The 24,440-nt window shown below is 45.4% G+C and overlaps 1 protein-coding gene across 8 annotated transcripts in view; it reads right to left on the bottom strand.

Annotated features, from left to right (window-relative positions):
* numb (NUMB endocytic adaptor protein) overlaps nucleotides 1-24,440 on the bottom strand; it is a 419,433-nt gene that overhangs the window by 128,441 nt on the left and 266,552 nt on the right. Inside the window, exon 1 of one of the 8 annotated variants that reach the window (XM_071598370.1) lies at nucleotides 18,291-18,987. The exons of the other annotated variants lie outside the window; for them this stretch is intronic. The gene's annotated coding sequence lies outside the window, so the exon portion shown is untranslated. Of the gene's footprint in view, nucleotides 1-18,290; nucleotides 18,988-24,440 lie in introns of those variants that run through there. 8 annotated transcript variants of the gene reach the window in all.

The following is a 24,440-nucleotide window of genomic DNA, read 5'->3' as shown; positions in this document are numbered from 1 at the left end:
TGAAAATATTAAAGAGAAATGTTATACTTCGCTTGCTATACCTGATTTAGAATATGCTGCTAGGTTATGGGTTCTTCGTGAAGTTACATTAATTGCCGAATTGGATCGCGTGCAGCGTAGAGGAGCTAGATTGGTAAAACGCTGTTATGAAAAACTGAGAAGCGGATCAAAATTATTAGAGGATTTGACTGCGAATCACTCAAGGAACGTAGGTTAATGGCAAAGTAAATCTCTTGGAAAAATTGGAGGCATGGTACTCTTTAGAAATGATACTGAAAATGTCTTATTAGCCCATCGTACTACGGTTGGTGAGATCATGTCAACAAAATTAGAGATATTAAGTGTAAAATAGATAAATTTAATACGTCAGTTTTCACACGAACGATAAGTGATCAGAATGAAATAACGTTTGCCCGGCCGCGCTAGGGGGGGTCGAAATTCTGGTCAAAATTAGTTGTGTTTTTAACCCACGCCAAACATCCCAGGGGTGGCTTACAGGGTACTTAAAAATACTTAATACAATGATATTCCTTCATCTCCCACGGGCGCGACACCTTGGGTTGCCGCCGACTGCCAACATTTGGTGATGGTGCTGGTGCGTGTGATGGTGCTCGATCCCGCGAGTGATCGACGGCACATTTGAGCACCACCGCGGGTCACTCCGTTGCCTCCTCACCCGTCCCATCGCACGGGGCACACATCACCCACCCCGAACCCAAGGACCACATCCCTAATGTGGGTCCACAGTAGGACGTAAGTCTACATCTCGTACACAGCATCGTGCAAGCCGCCACAGGATGTGTGCCGGGAGGTTGAAGTAGGGCACCAGCCGTGCGTTAACCGCTGTTTGTTCTTACCTGTATTTCAATACACAGTACAAAAACATTCGCAAACCCAATCGTCTATACATTTTATGACATCATTGAATATATACATTATTGCTTGTATTTGATTTGAATTATTTGGGTGCTTGGGCTCGATTTTGACATGATTTGGTCTCGTTCGAGGGAAGAAATTGAATTTCTCCGTGACGGAATCCATCTCTCTATTAATTCATCTCGGTGGTCGAATCTACCAATGAAATTTGGTGCTACGATAATTCATTCTTTCGTCTCACAAGAAAATTGGCTGTTCTGTGCCTCTCGAATATCCAAGTCCAGCCTGCTCTCTTCGAGAAACATGAGGGTCCTAGGCCTAATGCCACCAGCATGCCCGGCACACCCAATCACTTCTCCTAGCATTTGTTGATGAGCATAGACAGTATCCGCCAAACCTTGACCGATTCCTTAGTTAAAAGATGTCCTTCCATGGATTTCAAACACTTTTCGAACATTTAAACTCCGACCTCACTATTACGAAGTAATTCTCTACAACATTTTCATTGCATTTTCCTACAACCCGTAAAATAACACCTAGCCTCTCCGGAGGTTGATCCGGGTATTGTATTTTATGATCTGTACCCCATCAAAGGTATAAAGTTTTACAGCAACCAATAAATTGATTAGTTATGAGACGCTAAAATTCTTACTCAATTATTATACAATTCAATTTTTCTTTTTTTCTTTAATTCAAAACTTCAATTCAGTATATTTTCACCGAGTATTTAATTTTGAACCCCATTCCTTACACCTCTCTACTATGTGGGCTGGTGCCAGGGGTGTAGTGAGGAGGGCGCGCCCGCCCATTCATTGTCCCGCCCCTCGAAAAGACCGCAGAGAGCTGCACAAGCCCTCTACGCCCCCTCCCCCATCGAAGAGCCCACAAGGTGGGAGGGGATATTCGGATCGATTCAGGAGACGGGGCAACGCCCCTTTTCGACCCGGGGGAAACTTTTTTAAGCGGTGCACGGCAAGGGGACCGCGACACCACGTGAGGAAGGAAGCGGAAGACATAAACCAACCGGGAGCGAACGTGGAGCAACAAAAAAAAACACGTGCGTAACGGCTTGGAATTGCGCGAAAGGAAATACGTGTTCGTCGTTAAATAATTCCTCCGAAATCCAAGAAATGGCGCTCTTAGTAACGGAAAAGGTTTTCAACATGCAACATCTCTCCCTTGACTGATGATAACGATTCAGCTATATCCATCTCACGGTTTCATTCGCATCGTCGATTGAAGCAACAAACTTTTGTTTAATAAGGAAAATGGAAAGAAATGATTTCCGGTGCGGAGATAAAGCACTTCTGTTCAAAAGGCTTAACACCAAACGAATAGATCAAAGCCGAGTTGGATGAAGTTTATGGTACATCTGCTCCTGTGTTTCCGACCTTTTTACAAATTTGTTGAATGAGCTTATGCGCGGCCGCACATCCACAAATGATGAACATCGTAAAGTGTAAGTGGCTTCAACCAAAATGAATAAAATATCCACGATTTTTTATGAGTGATCGACTAATCAAAGTTCGTGAAACAGTTGAGGCCACAGGCATACCACAAGGTATGCCTGGTGTTTTCAATTTTTACGAAAAATTAGAAGTGGAAAAATCTCGGCAGGATGGGCGCCGCATTGCTTGACAGTGTAGAATAAACGCACATCGTATGGTCGATTCGGAGGATGGTTTTGCACACTCTCTGTCGCAAGTCTGACGAGTATCTGCATCGGTACATAACTGTGGACGTAGCATGAATACACTACTGCACTTGAGAGATTAAGGAACAGCCGAAACAGTTGGTTTCTAAAGAAAACGAAGACGGTGAAATCGGCCGACTAGTTGATGGCCACGGTTTTTGGGATGCTCGCGGAACATTTACGTCGATTGCTTGCAAAAAGGACTAACGATAAATGGTGAGTATTATGCGTCGTTACTGCACCGGTGAAGCGATGAAATAAGGAAAAAAACGTCCTCATTTGGCAAAGAAATATATTCTCCTCCGCCAAGACAATGACACATCTGCGGAGTTTTGATGGCGAAAATCATGGCATTTAAGTTCAAATTATAACAACATCCACCATATTCACCGGATTTGGCCCCTAGTGACTTTTTGTTACTTCCAAACATGAAAAATACGGCTCGGCGGAAAACGATTCACGTCGAGCGAGGAAGTCATCGCCAGCACAGATGCCTTTTTTTGAAGACCTTCCAAAAGCCTTCTTTTTGAACAGCCGATACAAATTTGAGAAACGCTGGTAAATGTGAATCGAGCTAAGAGGAGATTGCGTTGAAAATAAAAAAAATCTTACCAAAATAATTCGTTTTTTTCTTCTTTTTTTTCCTTAGGACTTGTTGAATGACACACGTACCTGCACTTCGTATATTTTGGGAAGTCCGTCTCAAGACCAATTCTCTTTTACTGCTACTCGTGTAACGTATATTATCCCCATGGTGACAGTCCTTGGCGATTCGGAAAGACATTCCCTGACTTTTCTCATGGTCGACTGCAACACCCGGGACACGAACTTTCTCGTGGAATGGACGCTCCCTTCACTTTTGCTTCGCCGAGTACTCCCGCCGCTCGGCAACCATTCACAGCGTGTCTCTCTCGTCCCACGGCACTACGTGGGGCGACAAGAGCGAGTCCACTGGGTGTGAGTGGCCACTAGCCAACGGGGCCATAATTAATTACATACATTCCTGATGTTTTCATGTTCTCCATGTCCAACATGACGTACTTTAATGCCTCATTATGTCGTGGCCTTGAATGTGTAGAGGGGAAAATTCCTCCCATGTCGACCGGTCTGCTCGGTACCCACTTTCCTTATTATTTCCCAACGTGGTTTCTCGCCCACCTACGCTATAATACTGAGGATTGTTTCAACATCACCGTATAAGCGTTAAACCTAGACGACTTGTATTTATCTAGCAAGAGGTTTAATTCGTACATGTAAATATGCGAAAGGTATCCTCCAGTTCCTCCCATCCCTAGGATATCCAACAATTGTTTAGACGCACATGTCCGCACAATCGACGCATCTTCGCGAACCTGGCAGCTTTCCTTTCCAACGGATTCCATGACTTGAGTCCCCGGGACTCACATTTTGGGATAATTCAGTAGAGACCCATTATTTTTGGATGAGGGGAGGTGATTGGAGGAGGGCAGCTGAGTGGAGACCGCGCCGTCCGCTCCCGGATGCCGGAGGGAGGGAGGGAGAGGGACCATAGAGAGAGATGAATGGAGAGGGTGTGCGCTTCCTAAGATGAAGTCGTCAACTTACCCCGCTAAACATATAGTATTGCTGCCCCCTGCCGCACGAGCTTTACCATGATAGTAGCCTGTTGCAGAAATCCAAAGTTTTACTTTTGCCCGTGGAGTCCACTATCATTATCGAGGTATGTAAAACCTTGGCACACAATACGTTTGTGTGTCGTACCACATATTTCTTTGTAGTATACATTTGGAGAGAGGTGTTTTGCTTGGTTTCCGGCAGCAGTTATCACCACGAAAAGAAGACACCTGGCTCAACCTTCCTTCGGTAAGATTGACAATAGTCATACGTGATAATGTATGCATAAAATACCATCTGGAATACATTTCCCTAATCGCTAACCTAGGACGTGCAAGCTGCTAAATCGATGAGCATTGACAGATTGGACTTGAACCCTATGAATCGTAGCGTGGAACTCCTTTCTTCAATAACCCATTAAGATGCAGATTTTTCTGCGTTTTGGGGTGTTTAAAAAGCCTCATGAAAAACAATCTCTCTCTGATGTAAACAGCACCAAATTTATCGACTTGCACTTCTTAAGATACGCTCGTGATATGCTTTGTTTATTTTCAGGATGATCTATAGCGCCAATTTATTATATGTCAATACATTCCATTTGTCTTCTTCAAAATGAAAACATACGCTTATCCTCGGTTCAGACTCCTACGAGTTTCATATGGTGATTACACCTCTGATGCAATGTGTGCCAATGCTCTTTACTGCGCATCCTAAAATTACATTTTGTGATAACCCTACGTACTGTGAAGTCATTAGTAAGCATTGCCGTGTACTTTTCCTCTGCCTTTTTCTCAAATACTTATGCTGTATACGTACACCATTTACAATCTGCATGTAGTGTCTGCTACTACGATCCTTTTTTTCTCTAATGAAGCGTAATGGTTTAAAAGATTTTGAGTCCTAACTAAACGTTTTTGAATCCAAATTTTTTTGTTATTTTTAATATATCTCCAACTCCTTCGGAACCAGCATAAGTTGTAAAATATTGTTTATTCCATAATATCTTTTGGCGGGGATCAACCAGGAGGTCATCGGAGACATCGCCTCGGATTTGAACCCGGGACACTTAGCTGTCATCCGACCGCTGACCTGCTCCCTAAATAAATGCTTCCATTGCTGACAGTCAGGTAGTGCCGCATTTTGCTTGCGCCCAGAGCTTTAAACGCTTAACAAGCTAAGAAGAAAAAATGGAAAGCGATTGCTGGTCCGGAATTGCTTTATGTTTGCTGTTCTTGGTCCAGAGTTTGTTTGATGGTGCCATTACTAGGGATGTGTTTTCACGGTTGGCAACTGTCAGCAAAGTAGTTTTTGACCACGAAACTTCATTGGCGAATATTATGTAAAAACAGATAAGCTCGCGTCCCTTTTCAGTGAGAGGACGCTGGCGCACAGGAATGCAGTCGCCTTGCGCCTCGAAATGATGACACTCCGAGATCGGTCGCGCTAAGTTGATTCACTTTCACGCTCGACCGGGAAGGCGCTAGGTTCAGGTGGGGGGGGGGGAGCAAGGCGCCTGAGGCCCGCGAATCGGCGAGAGGTGACGTCGCTTGGAGTTCACTCATCCCACGGCGAACGGAGAGTGCAAATCAACACGACCTTCTGTCGTGTGTACACAAGAGACACCATCGATGGATTTAATCAATATCGATTCTAATTTTTACGATTGATTTCGAAGAAGCGCCATTGTTGCCGACCGATCTATGAGAGAAGGCGTTGTACCACCTCCTCCGACGTTGCCACTCTTCTTATAGCCAATATTACCCAAAAGTCTCCAATCTATACCGAGTTCTACCGAAGCACCTTCGCTCATTGCGCTACGCTCCTTCGGAATACATTCCGAAGAAATTTTCTCTTCCGAAGATTTGAGGTGGAGAGGAACAGTTAATACGTAGCTCGCCAACGGAGGAACATCGATGATGAGATGGGAGACAGGGATTATTTTCATCATCACCGGAAACACATTGATGCTAAAGGCATACATTGCTTTCAATAAGTTTCAATACATACGGTATATGGGCAGCGATGGTGTGGTTCATTAATAAATAAGAGTTTCACATTAACGCTGCAACAGCGCATAATTGAGCCAATCGAATAGCTTAAATTATTCGGCAAATAAACTCTGTACGTACAGGAGCAACACAACGTGGCTCCTTGAAAATAAAATTGGAATGAGTAGCACCTGACAAGCTTTAAAAATTTTTTTTCTTTCCGCGCAATAGACAACGTGGACGATTCCGATAGGAAATGATTTCCCTCTACATCTCCACATCACCAATCTTCTTCTCCACCATAAAAAAATGTAACCTGTCCAGGAAAGGAATGATTTTATAAGCCAGCAAGCATATCGGGAAATAAAAAAGCGACATCTCCGTGCCCTACGGTGTGGGAGTGAAACTTGGGCGGTGGACCACGAGAAGCACATGTGCTCAATGGATGCGGAGGACGTACGAGTATATCTAACGGTTTGTTTCTGGGGGACGAATTTACGAGAAATAGGTTAGGTATGAGGGAAAGCAGGTATGAGCGAATGTAGATAAGAGGGAATGTAGGTATGAGGGAATGTAGGTATGAGGGAATATAGGTATCAGGGAATGTAGGTATCAGGGAATGAAGGTATGAAAGAACATGGATTGGTGCAGCAAATAGAGGCGATACTACGGTAAAAAAGTGCTCCGCGCTGGTCAGCTCGGGCGGAGATAGAATGGGTGCGAGTCGAGTCGAAGAAAGCGAATGAAAGCTGGCGGCTGGAGGGTGGGAGACCGCATTCACCCACCCACGTGACCGAGAAGCCACGTGGGGTGCGTGAATGCGTTCGGAGAGGTGTTTAGGAAAAGGAATGTCCGGAGTATCGGGGGCATAGGAGCACGCATCAAACAATGCATGTCAGTGAATGAATGCAAAGAGAGAGCGGAAGTGAAGAAATTAGAAAACGGAACACACCGAAAGAATTAGAGTCACGGCTCTTTTGACCGCAACCCGAAGGGAATGGTGCGTGAAGGGTGCGGTGCACTCACTCACCCTTGGAAGCAAGCACCCTTCCCCAAACCACGCCATCCATGATCATCTTCCTCCTCCTCCAACCCAGGTGCCTTCTCCGGCCATTTCCCCGAACCCACATCTCATAAACCATCCAATCTCATTTATCGAATATATTTCGAAACCATATCCCCCATATCTCGGTCGGTTACTGACGGTCTCTCCGTCAGTAATTTCTCATTGGCTATGCCCCATCCTCGTCCTCAAATTTCCCCGGTAACGATTCCCTGTCGTCTAATTATCCCACCCCTCTCCCCCCCCTCCTCCTCGCCTCGCAACTCTCCATGACCGATGACCCCACCAACACTTCCATTCTCTCACAAATTACTCGCACGAACGCGACCATTAAATAGAAAAGAGGGTGTTGCCAGGAGACATCGCTTAGATCTCGCCAATTCCATTACCGGAGCAGGGACAACGCCCATCAGAAGAAGAAAGTTACCGATTGGCGAATGGGGAATAATTCTCCACGACAAGGATTTGCCAATCCACAGGAAGGCGATCGCCATTGACACACACGCGGGGACCCGAGGGCGGAACAGCCAGGGGGAGGGAAATGTTGGCACTTCTCGCAGACCGCGTTCGAGACACTGACCCCCAGGGCTTCGGGCGCTAGAACGCTGCTCAGGCACCGCGTCTGACTGAGGTGGCCGATGACCACGGGGTCGTGGCCCCGGGCGCATGGAGGCAGCACGGAGCTATCGGTGACAACTCACCCCCGATGCCGTCCTCACGGTGATCAGCACTGACGAAATCCCGACGAAGCGCGCCACGGCTATTAGTAGGCCGTATGAAAACAACCATTTTCGAATCGAAAATTCAGCGCAGTCATCGTTTAACTAACAGGTTGAAAGATGAGGGTGTGCTCCACGCAAGGGGTGCGAAGATTGTCGCACAACAAGCGAAGTGCGGAAAACAAATTCCGCGCGGCTTGAACAAAAGATTTATTACACAGCCGTTTAAGTAGAGTTACTTCGGAGCAAATTAAAATCAAACTACCTTTTTACAGCCGCCACACAATTGTGACCCATCCATTGGTAAACTTGATAGTTACTGAAGATTTCTTTCCAGAATTATGATAAATTGTGACGTCATCGGCATAATACCTCTCACTGAGACTAGGGTGCTTCAAAATAACTGAGAGTAATATAGATTTGAGATAAAGAGTGATTCAATTAATTGTGATGCTGGAAATGCTACAAATTCTGCTCTAATCAAGCTGCCATCATAAAAGTACAAGAAATATTTCGAAGTAATTAAAGAAAAATTTTGCATGCCGCTGTGAATGGAAAAAGTTATCTAATATTATAGAAAAAATAATTTGGCGGATAATAAGAGTAGAGTCCATCTCAACACACAGAGCGATCAACTCTATGGTAAATATTTACAACAAATGAAGAGTTAAAAAATCAGTTCCTTCGACATTTCCACGCGCGAGCGAGCGCCATTTTTAACCACAGGAGCTTGGGAGGGAGTGTAGCTTATAAGCTAAAATAAAATTCTGTGAGAATGTCAATGTTATCGCACGGACGTATCTGTTCGAAAGGACATCATGCAGCAGGGACGTGCCGACGGAATCCATTCGGCGACCACATATTTTGATCGCCGCTCGAATTCCTTTACGTTCAATTACGAGTATTCGCAGAGAATACAGGTATCCACACTCCGCCGGAGATGGCACAGAATTTTCTCCGCGACCAATGGATTCGAAAGCAATCTCACGCAACGAGGGGGAGTCCACCTGGCACCACTAAAAAGAATGCTATACTCGCGTTAGTCAGTCCTCGTATGCCTCCCACGTTCTTTCTTAATTATCACATAACGACCCCTAATTCTCCTTAAATGTTGCAGACAATACGTTGCGAAAAAATAATAACTGTAAGGAACATAGCGATTGTTCACCTATCGAGAATCATTTCAAGGTTGAGTCGCAAAAACATTTTGCGGTCGTGACTCCAATGGTAGAAAGGAAAGAAGAGCAACGCCGAGCGTTGCATCGGGCAACCTTAAAAAGACGCCATTGAAGGAAGAATCGGAAAGTATTTTTTGAGCAACATCCTATGAACAGAAACGGAGTCAACAACGTCCTAGCAATTATGAGTAATGGAGAATCGGTAGGCCGTTTTTCAGTCGAACTACTTAGTTCGATTTGGAAGTTCTGAGTCTGACCAAGGGACTCATTCACCGAATGCGTTACTGGCGGTTTCAGCGAGGGGATTGGTCGGTCGAACGCGGAGAAATTGCATCTGTTCGTGAATGTTCCCTCGGGGAGGCTATCCGTCCCTGATCACCCTTCTACACCAATACAATAGGCAGGGCAGGCCAACCGTCATATTCCACCAAGACGACACGCCAGACAGCCGTTGCGCGGTAAGCTCCTCGACATCGGCCACCTAACAACTTTCACCCAATAAATACTCCTGGAGGCAAATGACTTTGAAGAGTCACGGATGGCGCATAAAGACCTCAAAATGTAGGGGGCCAATTATTTGTCACGGCTTCTCCTTCATTCAAAGCTTTCGCAGCGCCGGGCCACTCCCTAACCGCATCCCTGTCTCTCGCGCCGATCCCTGAGGCGCCATCCCAAGTGGATTTCCGGCCCGCCTACGGCGACCTCTTCCGGCCTCGTTCGACACATGGCTGCCCTCCGGGTGCGGGGACGCCCGGCGAGACCTCTCCCGCAGACGCGAGGGGGAGATGAAAGCGTGGGACGGGTGGGAAAAGCCATTTTTGGGGCTGGTGGGAAACCACGCTCACTTAGTCCTCAGATCTACATATCATCCTGAAAGCCCTCGCGAGGGTGCATGGCAGGGGGTATTAAGTCAGCATCCATTTAAGTCATAAATGTTGCTTAAAGACATTCGGAGAGTTTAAATTGTTCCTCACGTCTGCTACTGCTATGCTCTCATGGTTTAATTGAGGGAAAAATCGATCCATCTACATAAGTCTCGCCAACCAATGTAACGCGTAGCTAAAAATCACTCTTCTTAGGAGTGAAACTCAAGTGATTATTACTTACATAAAGTCGTATATGTAACCGTCGTGTCTCCAGAGACTCCAGTCCATCCAATACAACAATACGTATTTTTCCCATTGTATCCTGCGTTTCCCTCTGCATCATGATTTTCTCTTTGTATCCTGTTTACTCCCAATATTATATATGCGAATACTTTCACGACATTGGTTTGACGGTTGACGGCCGCTTTCCTTACCCCATCACGCTCTGTCCGGGTGGTCGGGCAGGCAATCGGCCCATCCGGTTTTCCCCGGAGTGAAGGAGGGGGTATCGGCGCCCCCTCGGGACGCTGTTGATACCAGGGGGAAGGGAGTGGCGCCAAACGGTGCCCACCCACCACGGCACTTTTGCCCCTCAATCTTCTCCGCTGGACATCGTGATCGCCCCTTTCCTGCCGCCACTCCCGCCATAGAGGCACAGAGAAGAGGAGCAGCCCTAAAGAAGCACTCTAATTTGCTTTAGTTGTTATTTTCTACTCCATTTTACTCGGACTTTCGTTCACCTCGGAAGCGTAGGGTTGTGTTTTAGATTTATAATATGCGGCGGCAGTAATGTTGCGTTTTTAAAATGTTTCCAGCGAAGACCCTTTGATAACGACCACGAGCGAAGAACGAGCCTTAGTATCTACGGAAGCCCCTCTCCCCGCCTCCTTGGGATTTCTCCAAACAATTATTGTTATAGATAATGAACCGGTTCAGGTATAAAAAGAGACGTTTCAGGCGTGATGTGGTGGAATATCATAATAAATTAAAAACTGGCAATTTTCCACAAAATAAGTTTATTTTTGTTATGTGGAAAATTGCCAATTTTTAATTAACGGTTAAGGTATGTTTGGGATGGACACAAACTACCAAAGAAATATCCTGTCTCGCCCAACAAAACATAACCCAGCATCCTACTCTACAACAAGACCCTCTTCGTCTCCGTATACTTCCTTCCTCCCACCATTCCGTCCAACATCCCTGTTCTATCCTTGTCCCTTCCTCGTTTGCCTCCCCTCCATAAGTCTTCAACATCCCACTGCCGATTAAAATGCTTTTCATTCATTTTCCTACCTCCTCATGATTTCTCCCAACAATCCCCACTCCTCCCCCTCCCATGCCCAGTACTTCATTTATTTTCCTTTCTGTCCACTTCACCATCTCCATCCTTCTCTACACCTGCATTTCAAAAGTATCCAATATACGCCAATCATCCAACGCTTCAGTGACCATGTTTCCGCGCCGTACATATCCACGCTACCAATCGATCTATCCTCTAATATTTTCGTAACATCCATATTAAATGCTCCTGTCATAAACTTCATCCTCCTTGTGAAAGCACGCAAGCATAAATTAACACCGCAGCACTTACCCACACACACGTCTATCTACATGACGAAATAATTCCCGTTCGCATCCCTTTGACCTGTTTGCAAATGGCAATCCTTTCCGCGAAACTCCAGTGTCGGAAAGTCCGTCGGTATGTAAGTATCGGTCAAAGTCGGTTCTGGACAAATCGCTCTCCCCAAAGAGATGTACCCATAAATTTTAATCACATCATCAAATTTATGGAAACATTTCGTTAAATGTGACGCTCCACCCCGTATAGCTAAACACATTTTGAATCGTTCATACGTATATGTATATTTATTTGACACCCAATGCTGTACATTGGAATTTTGATGGTATGCAATGAAGAGATACTAGAATTGTAAAAATTTAGTTTTTCATCCTTAAAGGCGCATACTTCGGGGAAATAAGTTCGCAAATTACGCATAATTCACAAGGGAAATCGAAATTAGAGACTAGGGATTACATCTCTTGCATGGATTGGAAGCATATAGGAATACCGTAAGTATATTTTGCTAGACTCATGACATTACGGTCGGAGTGTAGGAGAAAGAGAAAAGGACTGTAGGACAGTCATACAAAATTGTGCGTTTCGCCTATTTCTTCTTTGGTGGGGGAAACAGCTCCCAAACGCCATCTTTTGGCCAAAGAATCGGGACATTTGGTTGCATAAAGCCCCACAGATTTCCCAGTACTCGTTACGCCGTTTACTCGATAGCTCAAGTGGTTAGAGCATCGGCCCGGCAAGTCGAAAGATCCGTGGTTCAAGTCCCGACCAAGGAAATAATTTTACACTTGTGATCTGCTCGATTCCGCTCCCCACCTCTCCTGTGCTCGTCTTTTATGGGTGTTCCTATCTCTTTTCCTTATATCTATTTCCACGCGAATGAATATTTGCCCGCCATATGGCGGGTTTATATATATATATATATTTATATATTTATATATATATATTTATATATATATATATATATTTATATATATATATATATATATATATATATATATATATATATATATATATATACATACAAATATACACACATATATATATATGTATTATATTTACCTAAATATTTTATTTTATTTTATTTATTTATTTATTCAGTATTAGTCCGAAAACAGCACATTTTGACCTTTACATCGAACTACGAGGGTCATCCGGAAAGTAGTACCCGTTCGTGAAATAAAGACACAAAAGTAAATATTAACAAACATAAAAAATTTTATTTGAAAGAGGATACTTTAAACTACTTCTCAACATAATCTCCAAGCAAATTAAGGCATTTGTCATAACGTGTGACAAGTTTCTGTATTCCTGCTGCATAGTCCTTCGCCGCCAGCTCATTGAGATACGCGAGGGACCCATCTTGCACAAATTTTTGCATAATGCAGATGGTGTTTAACAATTTCATGAACAATTGTTCGAGAAACATTGGGAAAATGCTCACAGATGTCATCAATTGTGACGCGCCGATCGTTCCTCACGAATTCGTCAACTGAGCTCACCAGTTGGTCTGTAATGACAGACGGTCTCTCCGAACGCTCATCGTCGTGTGTGTTCCCCCTCCCCATGTTGAAGTTGCGACACCACCGCCGAACAGACGACTCGTCCATTACATTGTCTCCATACACCTCCTTTAATTGGCGATGAATATCACATGGGCGAACGTTTCTTGCATTGAGGAATTTAATCACTGCCCTCACTTCACAACTGGCGGCGTTCTCAATTTTTTTAAACATTGTAAACAATCACAGAAACAACACAGGCAATGCTAGCGTCACGCAACTTGGCTCAGAGAAGGCAGACAAGCCACTGAAGCTATCTGACCTCGTCCAGCGGCTACTCGCGTCGTCAGCACTTCATGCGGCACGAACGGGTACTACTTTCCGGATGACCCTCGTATTAACAACGATAACAATGGTCACATTCACAAACACCCAAGCCCTAGGTGGAGGAAAACTCACCCAGGCGGGAATCGAACCCGCGACCCTTGGAATGGCAGACGAGGACGTTACCCCGCAGCCACCGGGGTCGGCAATTTTATATATATACACATATATACTCGTAAATATATAAATACATATTAAACTATACATAATAGTAATACATATTATACATATATATTCGGCTAGTCCGTGTTCATTACTTCATTTGCCCCTTTTTGCAGCTGTAACCAGCTCGTCTCGGATCCACATAGGAATATGTACACACTTAGATACCGCAGAGTGAGTAAGGTATTATATGTTATTCCCAATGCTTGAATTAGCTATAATTCCTTTTAATAACTAGAATTTAAGCAATACTTAATTTTTACGTATGGTGCGCAATAACCCCGAACCAAACACCTTATCTTAAAGGATACACTGTAGAAGTACAGGATGCAAGTTCGATTTCTTGGCAATTTTTCAAATAATGAATGTTTGCCACTGGCCCATAGTCGACTGACTATGAATTCAATATTCACTCCTGATTATCTCCGGTTCCTCACCTACAAGAGTGTGGAGACGGGTATATGAAAAATAGTGGCATTCTTTGAAACCTGCGCTTTCCGATGGAGAGTAGTATTCATGGGGAGAACTGCCTACCACTCATAGATCTCTTCCCTACCTTACCACCCAACCCGTCACGCAGCTGATTGCAGAGGATAGGCACCTGGACATATTTACATTTTGCACTTTGAGTCGACTTGAGGGGAGTGTCGCAGGTGCTAAGGTTTTGAGTGAATCACTGGTGATCAATGACTTTCGGGAAGCTCAAATCGACAGAACTTACGCTTCACCCTGTTGCGACCTTGAGTCGTGAATGGTCGATCCCCCTTCTGCTACCGATGCGACAGGAATGCCCCGCGCCGGCGCTCAGCTCGAATTATGCCCACCGGAGCACTTTCGTGTAGTTTAAGTCCCCCAAGCTCTCTCCCAATCCAGGACACCCATTGAGGCGGATGATGTGACGTTTCCTGTGTTCATGAAGACTTAGAGAAGCGGCCATATTTCCTCCCTTTGCATACTATCATCAAATCTGAAGTTGTGTCCCTTGAATGAAAAATACTCTTACCGTAGTCGATGGGTGAGGTCTAACCTACAGCAATTAATACCTCCAATAACTTTTTCTACGATTTTTTTCCTATAACTCTCTAAGAGAAAAGTAGTTTCCTTAATGTTGTTCCGCAGATGTCCACAATATGATTTCCCCCCCCCCCCTTGAGTCTGACGATAGAGCGATTCTGAGCCCCTGTACCTGGTCCGTCAATTTCAGCTCACGAGCCCGTGTAATGATGACAGTGACGGTATTGAATGAATTGATAGTTCAGAGAATGACGACGTGAGATTCATTTCAACGCTTCTAATGAATGAACCCCATCCCTGAAGTGAAATCTCACGGTATGAATCGGCCGCCTTTCCCATCAATGAACCCCGCAGAGGAAGCAGCCTTGGGCAGAGCGGGAAGGGGTTGGTTCCCGAGACGCCTTCTGACACTGGTCGCGTACAAGCACGCCCCCCTTCCCCCTGGTTGTTATCCAGGGTGATAAGGGCGCGGAAGTATCTCACCCCCCCCCCCTTCGCTCCTCCAGTTCCAACGATGGCACGGAGAAAAACAGGCCCCTTATCAGGAGCACTATCTCGCGGTCGGCGCTGCCCCGAGCGGCTGCGGACTCGAGAGGCGGCGGCCCCCAGGTGCCGCTTGGCCCTACACAGTAATACCTCGAGGCACTGGGAACGCTTGCTTGCGGTTAATAGCAAACATGACAAACTTCAATCGTTGGTTTACGTGGAGGTTACCGGCATGTCCAATTCTGTTAACAATTAAGACCGCTGGTCAACGAACGCGAACATACCACCGTATTAATTAGGCGGTTAAGTTAACGACCAATTTAACGGTATGTTTTGGACTAAGCAGCGATTATAAATTTATCTTGAGCCGAAGGACAAAGTTAACTTCAGATATACGAGCCATCATCAAACCTATTTAGGACGTTTTAAACAATAATGGGCTTAGTAGCACGGACAGTCAAAGATGTATTATAAACAGAGGATTTTTTGTGAAGGGAGGTGATGAAAAGGATCTCAATGACAGATAAAAAGTAAAATTTGAGAAATATTTACCATAGAGTGTACATAGTCATGTTCAGAGGGGAAACAGGAACGCTGTGGTAGGGGGAGAAGCGACGATTTGGAGGAGCAGCGAGAAATTCTAAGAATGCTGGAAAGACGGATGGGTGAGAGAGAGGAGACGTGGCACAATGAGAGAAAGAGAGAGCGGAATGTTGAAGGAGACGGATCTATCTATCTACGTACAGAACGGGGAGGTTGCAGTGAGCACTAAACGAGGCAGGCGGAGACTAAGATTGGGGTTGTTGGGGAACAGGTATAATGGGAAGTTAAAAAATTGCGGTTCCGCCGTATCGTGTTAGGCAGCGCTTAGAACTGCAGCAAAGCTGAGGCCAGTTACCCATAAGAAATCTACATTTCGTATGGATTTACAAAGTTTTATTTTGACATCATTCATCATGGAGCATTTCCATAAAGTTCCACCTGAAACGATTGATTGTATAAGAAATCTGCCTCGACAGATAACTTTCTTTCGGGGAAGTTTAAAATTAAAAGGGTGTCTGTTCTCAGAATGTTTAATTTTTGAACCATAATCTTCTTGAAATCCGTTACCAAAGTGAATTAATTGAAGAAAGTTTGATAAACAAGGTCCATCCATCCTTTTTTGATCGGTCCGTCGCCTAGGAGATCGAGTAACAGATGGGAAACGCGCTCCGCCGATGGGGGTAAGTGCCCATTGCTTCATGACGGCTCCTTTCACCGTTACGCTCTGGCGACCGAACACAGATGCCGTTTCACTCTCGTCAACACTTGTAATGATGTAATAGTATTGAAAGTCGAGTTTTCACCCTTTTCATTTTGTCCAGGAAATACACTTCAACAGAATTAGTTAAGTTTGCCCGTAGAAGACATTTCTTTCCAAAAAATACTTTTCGCGCCCAACATGTACATTATTATATATCACAATAAGGTATCGCGACAAGAGGGGTGCGCGACTATATACCGGCGGGTCAACAAGCCTTGCTTGGAAAGAGAGACTCGATTATGTTATCTCAAACGTGTTTCAGTAAAGAAAAATGATAAGAGTATACCTTATTTCCACTTAGCAAGAGTCTCCGATAAGAATAAAGTTTCCTAAGGGGAAACACAGAAGTAGTGGTGTATGCTTACATTAAAAAACAATACCTACAAATGTTAAAAAGTTAAGTAAACGCCAACTAATGCATTGGTTATAAAAACACGATGACTTCCTCCTATCCACCAATTAATCCCATCGCGAGAAGGAAATACGTGAAAACGCGATTCAATGAAGGCGTGGATTCTTCGAACGTGCGTCGTAATTTGTAGTAAATTCTATTCATCTTAAGTAATCAATGAAGTATAAATTTCTACGGGGACGGGGATGTATGTTGGAGAGCAAAGGGCCGGGGTCGGGGACCGATGGCGATGAGGTCACGGAGACAAAAAAAACCACATCGAATTCGAAGGTGCAATCGCGAATCTCCTCGGCGATGACGGACAACGTGAATGACGCACAGCGAGGGTCACCCACCCGCTCTTGTCGCGGGCCGCACGTGGCCCCGAGCGGAAGGAGCGATGCCCATGGTGGCCGTAAGGCTGCCCCTCACACACGCCCGTAGGCGCCGGCGCCGCCATGGCTCTCCGGGGGACGCTTTCTCGCGAGTGTCGGGTCGAGAGCTGCAAACCGAAGGTTTCACTCCGCGGGGGACCGGAAAGCACCAAGATTACGTGCACGACTTAAACTATTCATTAAATACATACATACAAATCGTTCCATCATCAAGATATGCATGAAAATGATTCCGTAAATACCCACACTCCATATGCCTATCTGGCCATTGTTTCGTCGCTGTTTCTCCTTATCACAAGGTATCACCAACAGAGTGAGAGAAGAGAATGACACCAGCGCTGGGAGGATTACATTGGGAGGCGGGGAAGCACGACAGGAAGAGGGAAATCAACTTACGAGCAGACTTGTGTTATAAGACATCGTTTTCCCTCGGAACTATTCGTCACCACTGCATTAGGCAATATCGATTAAGGTGAAGCGAATGGAACTTCCCGAAAATAATACGATACGGAACGCTGATAATGTCCAAAAACTCCAAAGGCTGGTGACCCATGACCCTCTGCCACACACACCTACACGTTACGGCCTTCACTATGTAAGGTGTAGGCATATTTTCGGGAAACACGCAGCAAAAAAACCAGCCTGCGGCAGGAGCCGCTGCAGAATTTCCATTGAGAATGAGAAAAATGCGTGGCTCAGGCTCTCAAGGGGAGTGAAGGAAGGAAGCGGGGAAGTGGAATGAAGGAGTGATTGATTGGAAGCCTTGGGAAGGAAGGAGGAGCTGTCACGAAGGGGGTGTGAGAAGGTTGGTGGCGAGAGGGTTCCGGAGAGGGATAGTGTTCATAGTTGCCAAATTCTCATTTCCGCGCCCTTCGCCTTGGTGCAACGTCACAACACCTGCGCTGGAGATAACAGAAACGGCTGATATTGAAGAAGTTCTCGCCTCCTAGCTGCCTTTCTACGAAGTAGATGGGAAAGAAAAGGACAACAAAGCCGTGGCTATTCCTCGATTCCACCCTCAACTCTACGACAGCACATACTGGGGGGGGGGGGGGTGGAGGAGGGGTTGGAGGGGGGGGGGAGAGAAAAGCGAAAACTCACTCGTGGCGGTGGGGGCGGGCGCCCCGCGAGCCTCCGCTTTCCCCCGGTGTCTTGGCCGACAGGTGGAACGGGATCCGCGGCGCCTCCGAGGGGAAATCCGTCGGGGGCGGAGAATCTGACACACCTCCAAGAGGAGGACGAAGACGATGCGGTGCACTTAGCGAGGATGGTGGAAAAATTACGGTGGACGGAATCAAAGGAAGAGGACGGAAATCCGAGAGAGCGCGCGCGTACAGAACACACGCGCGTACAAGCCTGGGAACGGTTTCCTTAAGATGCACCACCGTTTTCCCAATTCCGATGACACAAATACACGGGATGCATTTCGTTTTCCACAGTGCACCTCTCCTCCTCTGAAGTACCACAAAACCAAGGGCGGACGGCTGAAAGGAAGGATATCCTGTGATCGAATCACATGCGCAGGGATGCACACGAGTGAGACACGCACCCGGCGGTCGAGGTCAGAACGGAAGACGCACACACGGCGAAGGTAAACCAGATTCCCGTTGAGACCAAAACATTCCCAGGGCGGACACGAGAATCATCACTCGCGACACACGCGCGCAGCCGATCATCCTCAAGAGAGAGGAAAGTGCGGACGGAAATATCGTTCGACGCTTCCTGCCTCATCCGTCGCCGACGGGGCATCCTCGACCATCCGCCATTACACGACCCACGGGTGCCTAAATTCCAAGGCGCGCACGCAGGCCGGCTCGCCGACGACTGCGCCGACAGGACAAGTTGGCCGACCAACTTCTCGCATCCACTCTCTCTCTCTCTCCCCTCCTTTCGCCCCTCCCCTCACGCCGTCACACAGCCCCCTCCCCTCGCTGTCGCCGGAAACCTCACCCTCCCCCCCCCTCCCGCAATCCCTGCGGCGAGGTAGAGACCCTCTTCCAAGGAACTAACGAACGAAGGCAAAAGCAAGGGAGACACCGGAGGGAAAAGAAAAATCCACGCCCCTCAAACTCTCACCAGGCGTTTCCTACTCACTTCCGCCCGATTAACAAGTCGGGTGGGTGTGTGGCAGGGGGAGAGACGCACACATACACACACACCGGCGGTCGGGAAGCGAAGGGGACCCGAGTCGCCGCCCTGCGGGACCCCTCGCCCGCCGCCCATGACGCCGAGCCGGCGGCCGAGAGGAGTTGGTCGCGGACCAGTGACCTTGGCGGACCCTCTTGCGGGGAGTGTGGTTATCGTGGGAGACTGGTTTCGTGGGAGGAGCCGGGAGAGGAAGGAAGGGTAGATTGTTCGTAGGAAGAGGTATTATTGAAGAGGAATGAGTGGAAGTGCGGGGAAAGGGTTGACAGAGGGTGGGGACGACAAGCATCCGGCGGGAAAGGTGGGGGGATAGAGGCATGGACCACGCCTCCTTCCCTAAATATAAAACCCCGTCAACGAGGGAAGATCATTGACCTTGGAGAGGAAAACACCCGAGGAGTGTCGGAGGGGAGACCGTCCTTCGCACGACAGCCGAGAAGGGCCACTGATATCGCTAGCTGTCTTTGCGCAGAGGGGTTGGGAAAAACAGCCCCAGGGGAGTCGAGGGGACGTTTTTCGGATTGCGTTCTGGCGCAGTCTTTCCTTTGCTCCCAGAAAGAGGTTGGCTACGTGAACCTGGTCTGGTGTGTGGGAGCCGCCGTGCAGGAAGGCCAAGAAGGAGAACGAGGGCCATCAAGGGAGTGGGGGAGATTAGGGGCCATTGAAAAGAAACGGGCAGCATTGGCAATAGCGCGAAAGAAATTTGACACGTACTTATCCACAAACGTGTGCTAAATTACAGTCTGCCATGATTAAGGGTGCCTTTCAAAATAAAAATAACCCATATATCCTTATATTAAACTGCAGAAGTCTAAAAAATTAACAGAGCGGACCTCGAGCAATTTAACCGAGGTTATTGCGCTGATACATGCTTCTATAGTTTTAGGCACGGAGAATTGGCTATATGATGATATAAAAGACCGAGAAATTTTCCAAATAGATTTCACAGTTTACCGATGCGATAGAGATTCTACACCCGGAGGAGTTTAGTGGCGGTGAAAAGTATTTTTGAACGCAGACAAGGCGTATTTGATAATAATAACACAGAAACTGCATGGTGCGCCGAACCAACCTAATGTCAATGTATGATCCTTCAATAGACCTCCAGACGCGGACGTTCATACACTAATGCACTCGGAGAACAAATATAACAATTTACACGTAAAAATAATAACAGCATCACCATAATTAGCGGTGATTTTAACCTCCCCCGTATATATTGGGACAGCAATTGCGCTAAAACTCGGACCCGTGACCGCGATTCTTGCAATTCATTATAAAATTAGCACAGAGAAACCCTTCATCAAGCAGTGCACACTCCAACAGTGGATAAATACAATAGACCTATTTCTTACGAGCACATTAGAGCGTATTCTGAGTGTAGGAAATGATGAGGGATTCAGTGACCATAATTCCATTCATGTCAAATTCAACGAAGGAATAAAAAAGATTATTAAGCAAACACGAAAAATGTATAATTACTATAAAGCAGACATTGAAATTGAAATTTCAATTTAACTCTTCACTACCCAAGTTCAAAATGCGCTAAAATTTTGCAAACGTGGAAGACGCTTGGACACAATTTGTCAGTATTTTGCAAAGAGGTATAACAGACTTCATTCCAACAAAATACCTTAAAACAAATCGTGACCCCAGGTAGTACGATAATGGCGTTAGAAAACCCCTTAGAAGGTAGAAAATGTTACACTCTACCATAAGGAGAACAGGCGAGTTCAAATCTTCCTTGAGGAATAGGCATTTGTTGGACAAGTATACATTTTCTTCAAATGAAACCAAAATACAATTACGTAGCCCCTTACGAGAATTGAAACGTAAAGAACCATGCCAGTATTTGGACAGTGAACCTAAAATGCTCTGGTTATATGGTGGGGAGGGAGAAGGGGGTGAGCAAGCCAACGTGGAAGATATTATTATTATGATATTAGTGTGAATAATATTATTGTAACAATATCATCGGACTGACAGTAAGGGAAAGGCTAATATTCTGAATAAATTTTTCTTACGTGTTTTCACGAACGATGTTGCCACCACGGATCTCCCAGATACAATACATACCTGTACTATACTCATGACAAATATTACAGCGGACGAGCAATGAATTATCAATAACTGCTGAAAAAGATTAAACCCAACAATTCCCCGGGTCCCGAAAACATACCGGCTAGAACGTTAAAAACATTTAGCTCCTAGTATCACTCATACTGCCGTATCTCAAAGTTGTATTTAGCAAATCCCTCACAGAGTGATATTCCTAAGAATAGGAAAAACGCGCCGAACGCATATTTTGAAGAGGTGATAGGGAGCACCCCAGCAATTATTACCCACCCATTTCCCTCAGTTATATACGTTCCAAAATTTTGGAACACATAATTTTCAGTTCGCTAATGGACCATCTCGACAGCATTTACTCTTAAACTAACGATCAGCACGGATTTAGGAAAACCCACTCATGTTAGGCTCCACTAAGACTATTTACACATGACTTACCTTCATCGGGTGAGAGTGGCACGCAAGTGGATGGGATCTTTTTGGATTTTCAAAAGGCATTTGATAAGGTTCCCCATGGTAAACTTATTCATAAATTGAAGTCCGTAGGCATAAATAAGAGCACAATAAATTGTGTTGAAGACTTTCTTTCAGAGCGGGAACAGAGGGTAGTCCTTGACGGCACTAGTTTCGACAGCGTACGAGTGACCTCGGGTGTACCTCAGGTAATTGTAATCGGGCCGTTCCTTTTCTTGATTTTTGCTAACAGTTTGAACCGCGCAGTGAAAAGTAAGGATGTCCGCGGATGATAAGGTGATTTACAGAGAGATATCTTGAGACGAGGATAGTTTAATACTAACAAAGGATCTAGATTGAATTTCAAAATGGTGCACAAGATGGCAATTGGCATAAAACTATCATAAATTTTCTGGGGGCAATTTCTATAAAAGATCACCGGGATTTCTTCACATACTAGCTGGAGTTGACCAAGAAGTAATTGATACGGTAAAATACCTAGGTGTTACCATAACTAACGACTTAACTAGGGGCACCCATGTACATAACATCTGCGGGCGAGCATATAAAAAATTGGGATTTATTAGATGCATTGTTGGCAGGAGTGACTCCTAGGTCAAAGAACGTAGTGAACACGCTCTTGTTAAGCCTCATTTAGAATATGCATGTAGTATATGGGATCCTACTGAAAAAGGCCTCATTCGGGAAATTGAGAAGGTTCAACGCCGGCCAGAACGTTTCGTTAAAACCAGTTACGATAAAACCAAAACGTTGAAGAAATGTTTCTGGAGTTGGGTTGGGAATTATTAGAACAAAGACACTTCAATACTACGTGGAACTTACTAAATAAATTCAAAGCTGCATTTTTAAGCACAGAGGTATCGCAAATTATTCGCACTCCGACATAAATTAGTCGCTTGGATCATGAATATAAAATTTGGGAAATAAATGCCCGAACTAGCAGACTCAAGGACTCCTCCTTCCTATGGAAAATACGGGATAGTAACAGAGGAGGTGGGGATAGCAAAAATCCCATGCCACTTACAGCGTCTAGGTAATAATATGTTTCACGAAAATCAGCTTTCACTAATTTCGTGTGTTTTTTGGTCAAATCCTTTCCAGCATGACCGCATGGGATTGTCATTCAATGAATGTAGTTCTCGGTACAATATTGCCCACCATTCTCTGTTGTTTTCTGGCTTCCCCTTCCATCCTTCGTCTCTCTCTGTCTGGGGGATGCCTCACGCCGTCTGCTGCCTACAGCCCTACAACATTTCCTACCTGTGGGGACGGAGACCATGAGTTGCACGTCCATGAAATAGTAAAATTCCCCCTTCTTACTTTTCAATTCTGTATGACCTGTCGTTTTACGGTGGAAGTCTGTCGTATAAGTGGTTGTGGTTCATTTTTACTTCTGTTTTCGCATAACAATGAACTATTACAATGCAATAATTTCAGAGTGTAAAAATCACTCGCCTTGACCGGGATAAGAACCTGGATATATTAGCGGATGGCTCCGTCAAAAAGTTACTGTCGTGGCATCTCCCACAGTTTCTTGGAATCTAACAAATAACTAATTTATTAAGTGAATTAACAATTGTATTTAATTAAGTCTTCTACCAGCAGATTCACAAAGTTGCAGATTATTTGAATTTTTTACTGAATATGTTTTCCCTTTCTCTCCCATATCCTCCCTTATCACTTACCCTTCCCACCTGAGGATCGCACCTTCTGCCGCACATCTCTTTGGTGGGTAGCGGAGTATTTATGTCGATGGTTGGAATATGCGTATTCTGTTATTGAATATTGTTGCATGCAAGTACCATATTTCCCTTGATTAATTTCTTTCGAGTGCTTGATCAAATCAATACCTTAGTAGAGGCGTCATGATTATGACTGTGCATGCATGGCCAGTAACATAAAACCCCCTCTACACGCCGTTGCGGCAGCTTTCAGTGTACTCATAATACTTTTAAAAACTTGAGACCTCTCAAGGGACTGACTTGTAATTCAACTACGAGCTTCAGTGGCTTGTCTGCCTTCTCTGAGCCAAGTTGCGTGACGCTAGCATTGCCTGTGTTGTTTCTGTGATTGTTTACAATGTTTAAAAAAATTGAGAACGCCGCCAGTTGTGAAGTGAGGGCAGTGATTAAATTCCTCAATGCAAGAAACGTTCGCCCATGTGATATTCATCGCCAATTAAAGGAGGTGTATGGAGACAATGTAATGGACGAGTCGTCTGTTCGGCGGTGGTGTCGCAACTTCAACATGGGGAGGGGGAACACACACGACGATGAGCGTTCGGAGAGACCGTCTGTCATTACAGACCAACTGGTGAGCTCAGTTGACGAATTCGTGAGGAACGATCGGCGCGTCACAATTGATGACATCTGTGAGCATTTTCCCAATGTTTCTCGAACAATTGTTCATGAAATTGTTAAACACCATCTGCATTATGCAAAAATTTGTGCAAGATGGGTCCCTCGCGTATCTCAATGAGCTGGCGGCGAAGGACTATGCAGCAGGAATACAGAAACTTGTCACACGTTATGACAAATGCCTTAATTTGCTTGGAGATTATGT

The sequence above is a fragment of the Hetaerina americana genome, unplaced genomic scaffold (genome assembly GCF_022747635.1).
Source record: "Hetaerina americana unplaced genomic scaffold, ioHetAmer1.1.p SCAF_10, whole genome shotgun sequence".
NCBI classification, from domain to species: Eukaryota; Metazoa; Arthropoda; class Insecta; order Odonata; family Calopterygidae; genus Hetaerina; species Hetaerina americana.
Note: the sequence above shows the minus strand (reverse complement) of the source record. Positions and strands in the feature narration are given on the sequence as shown.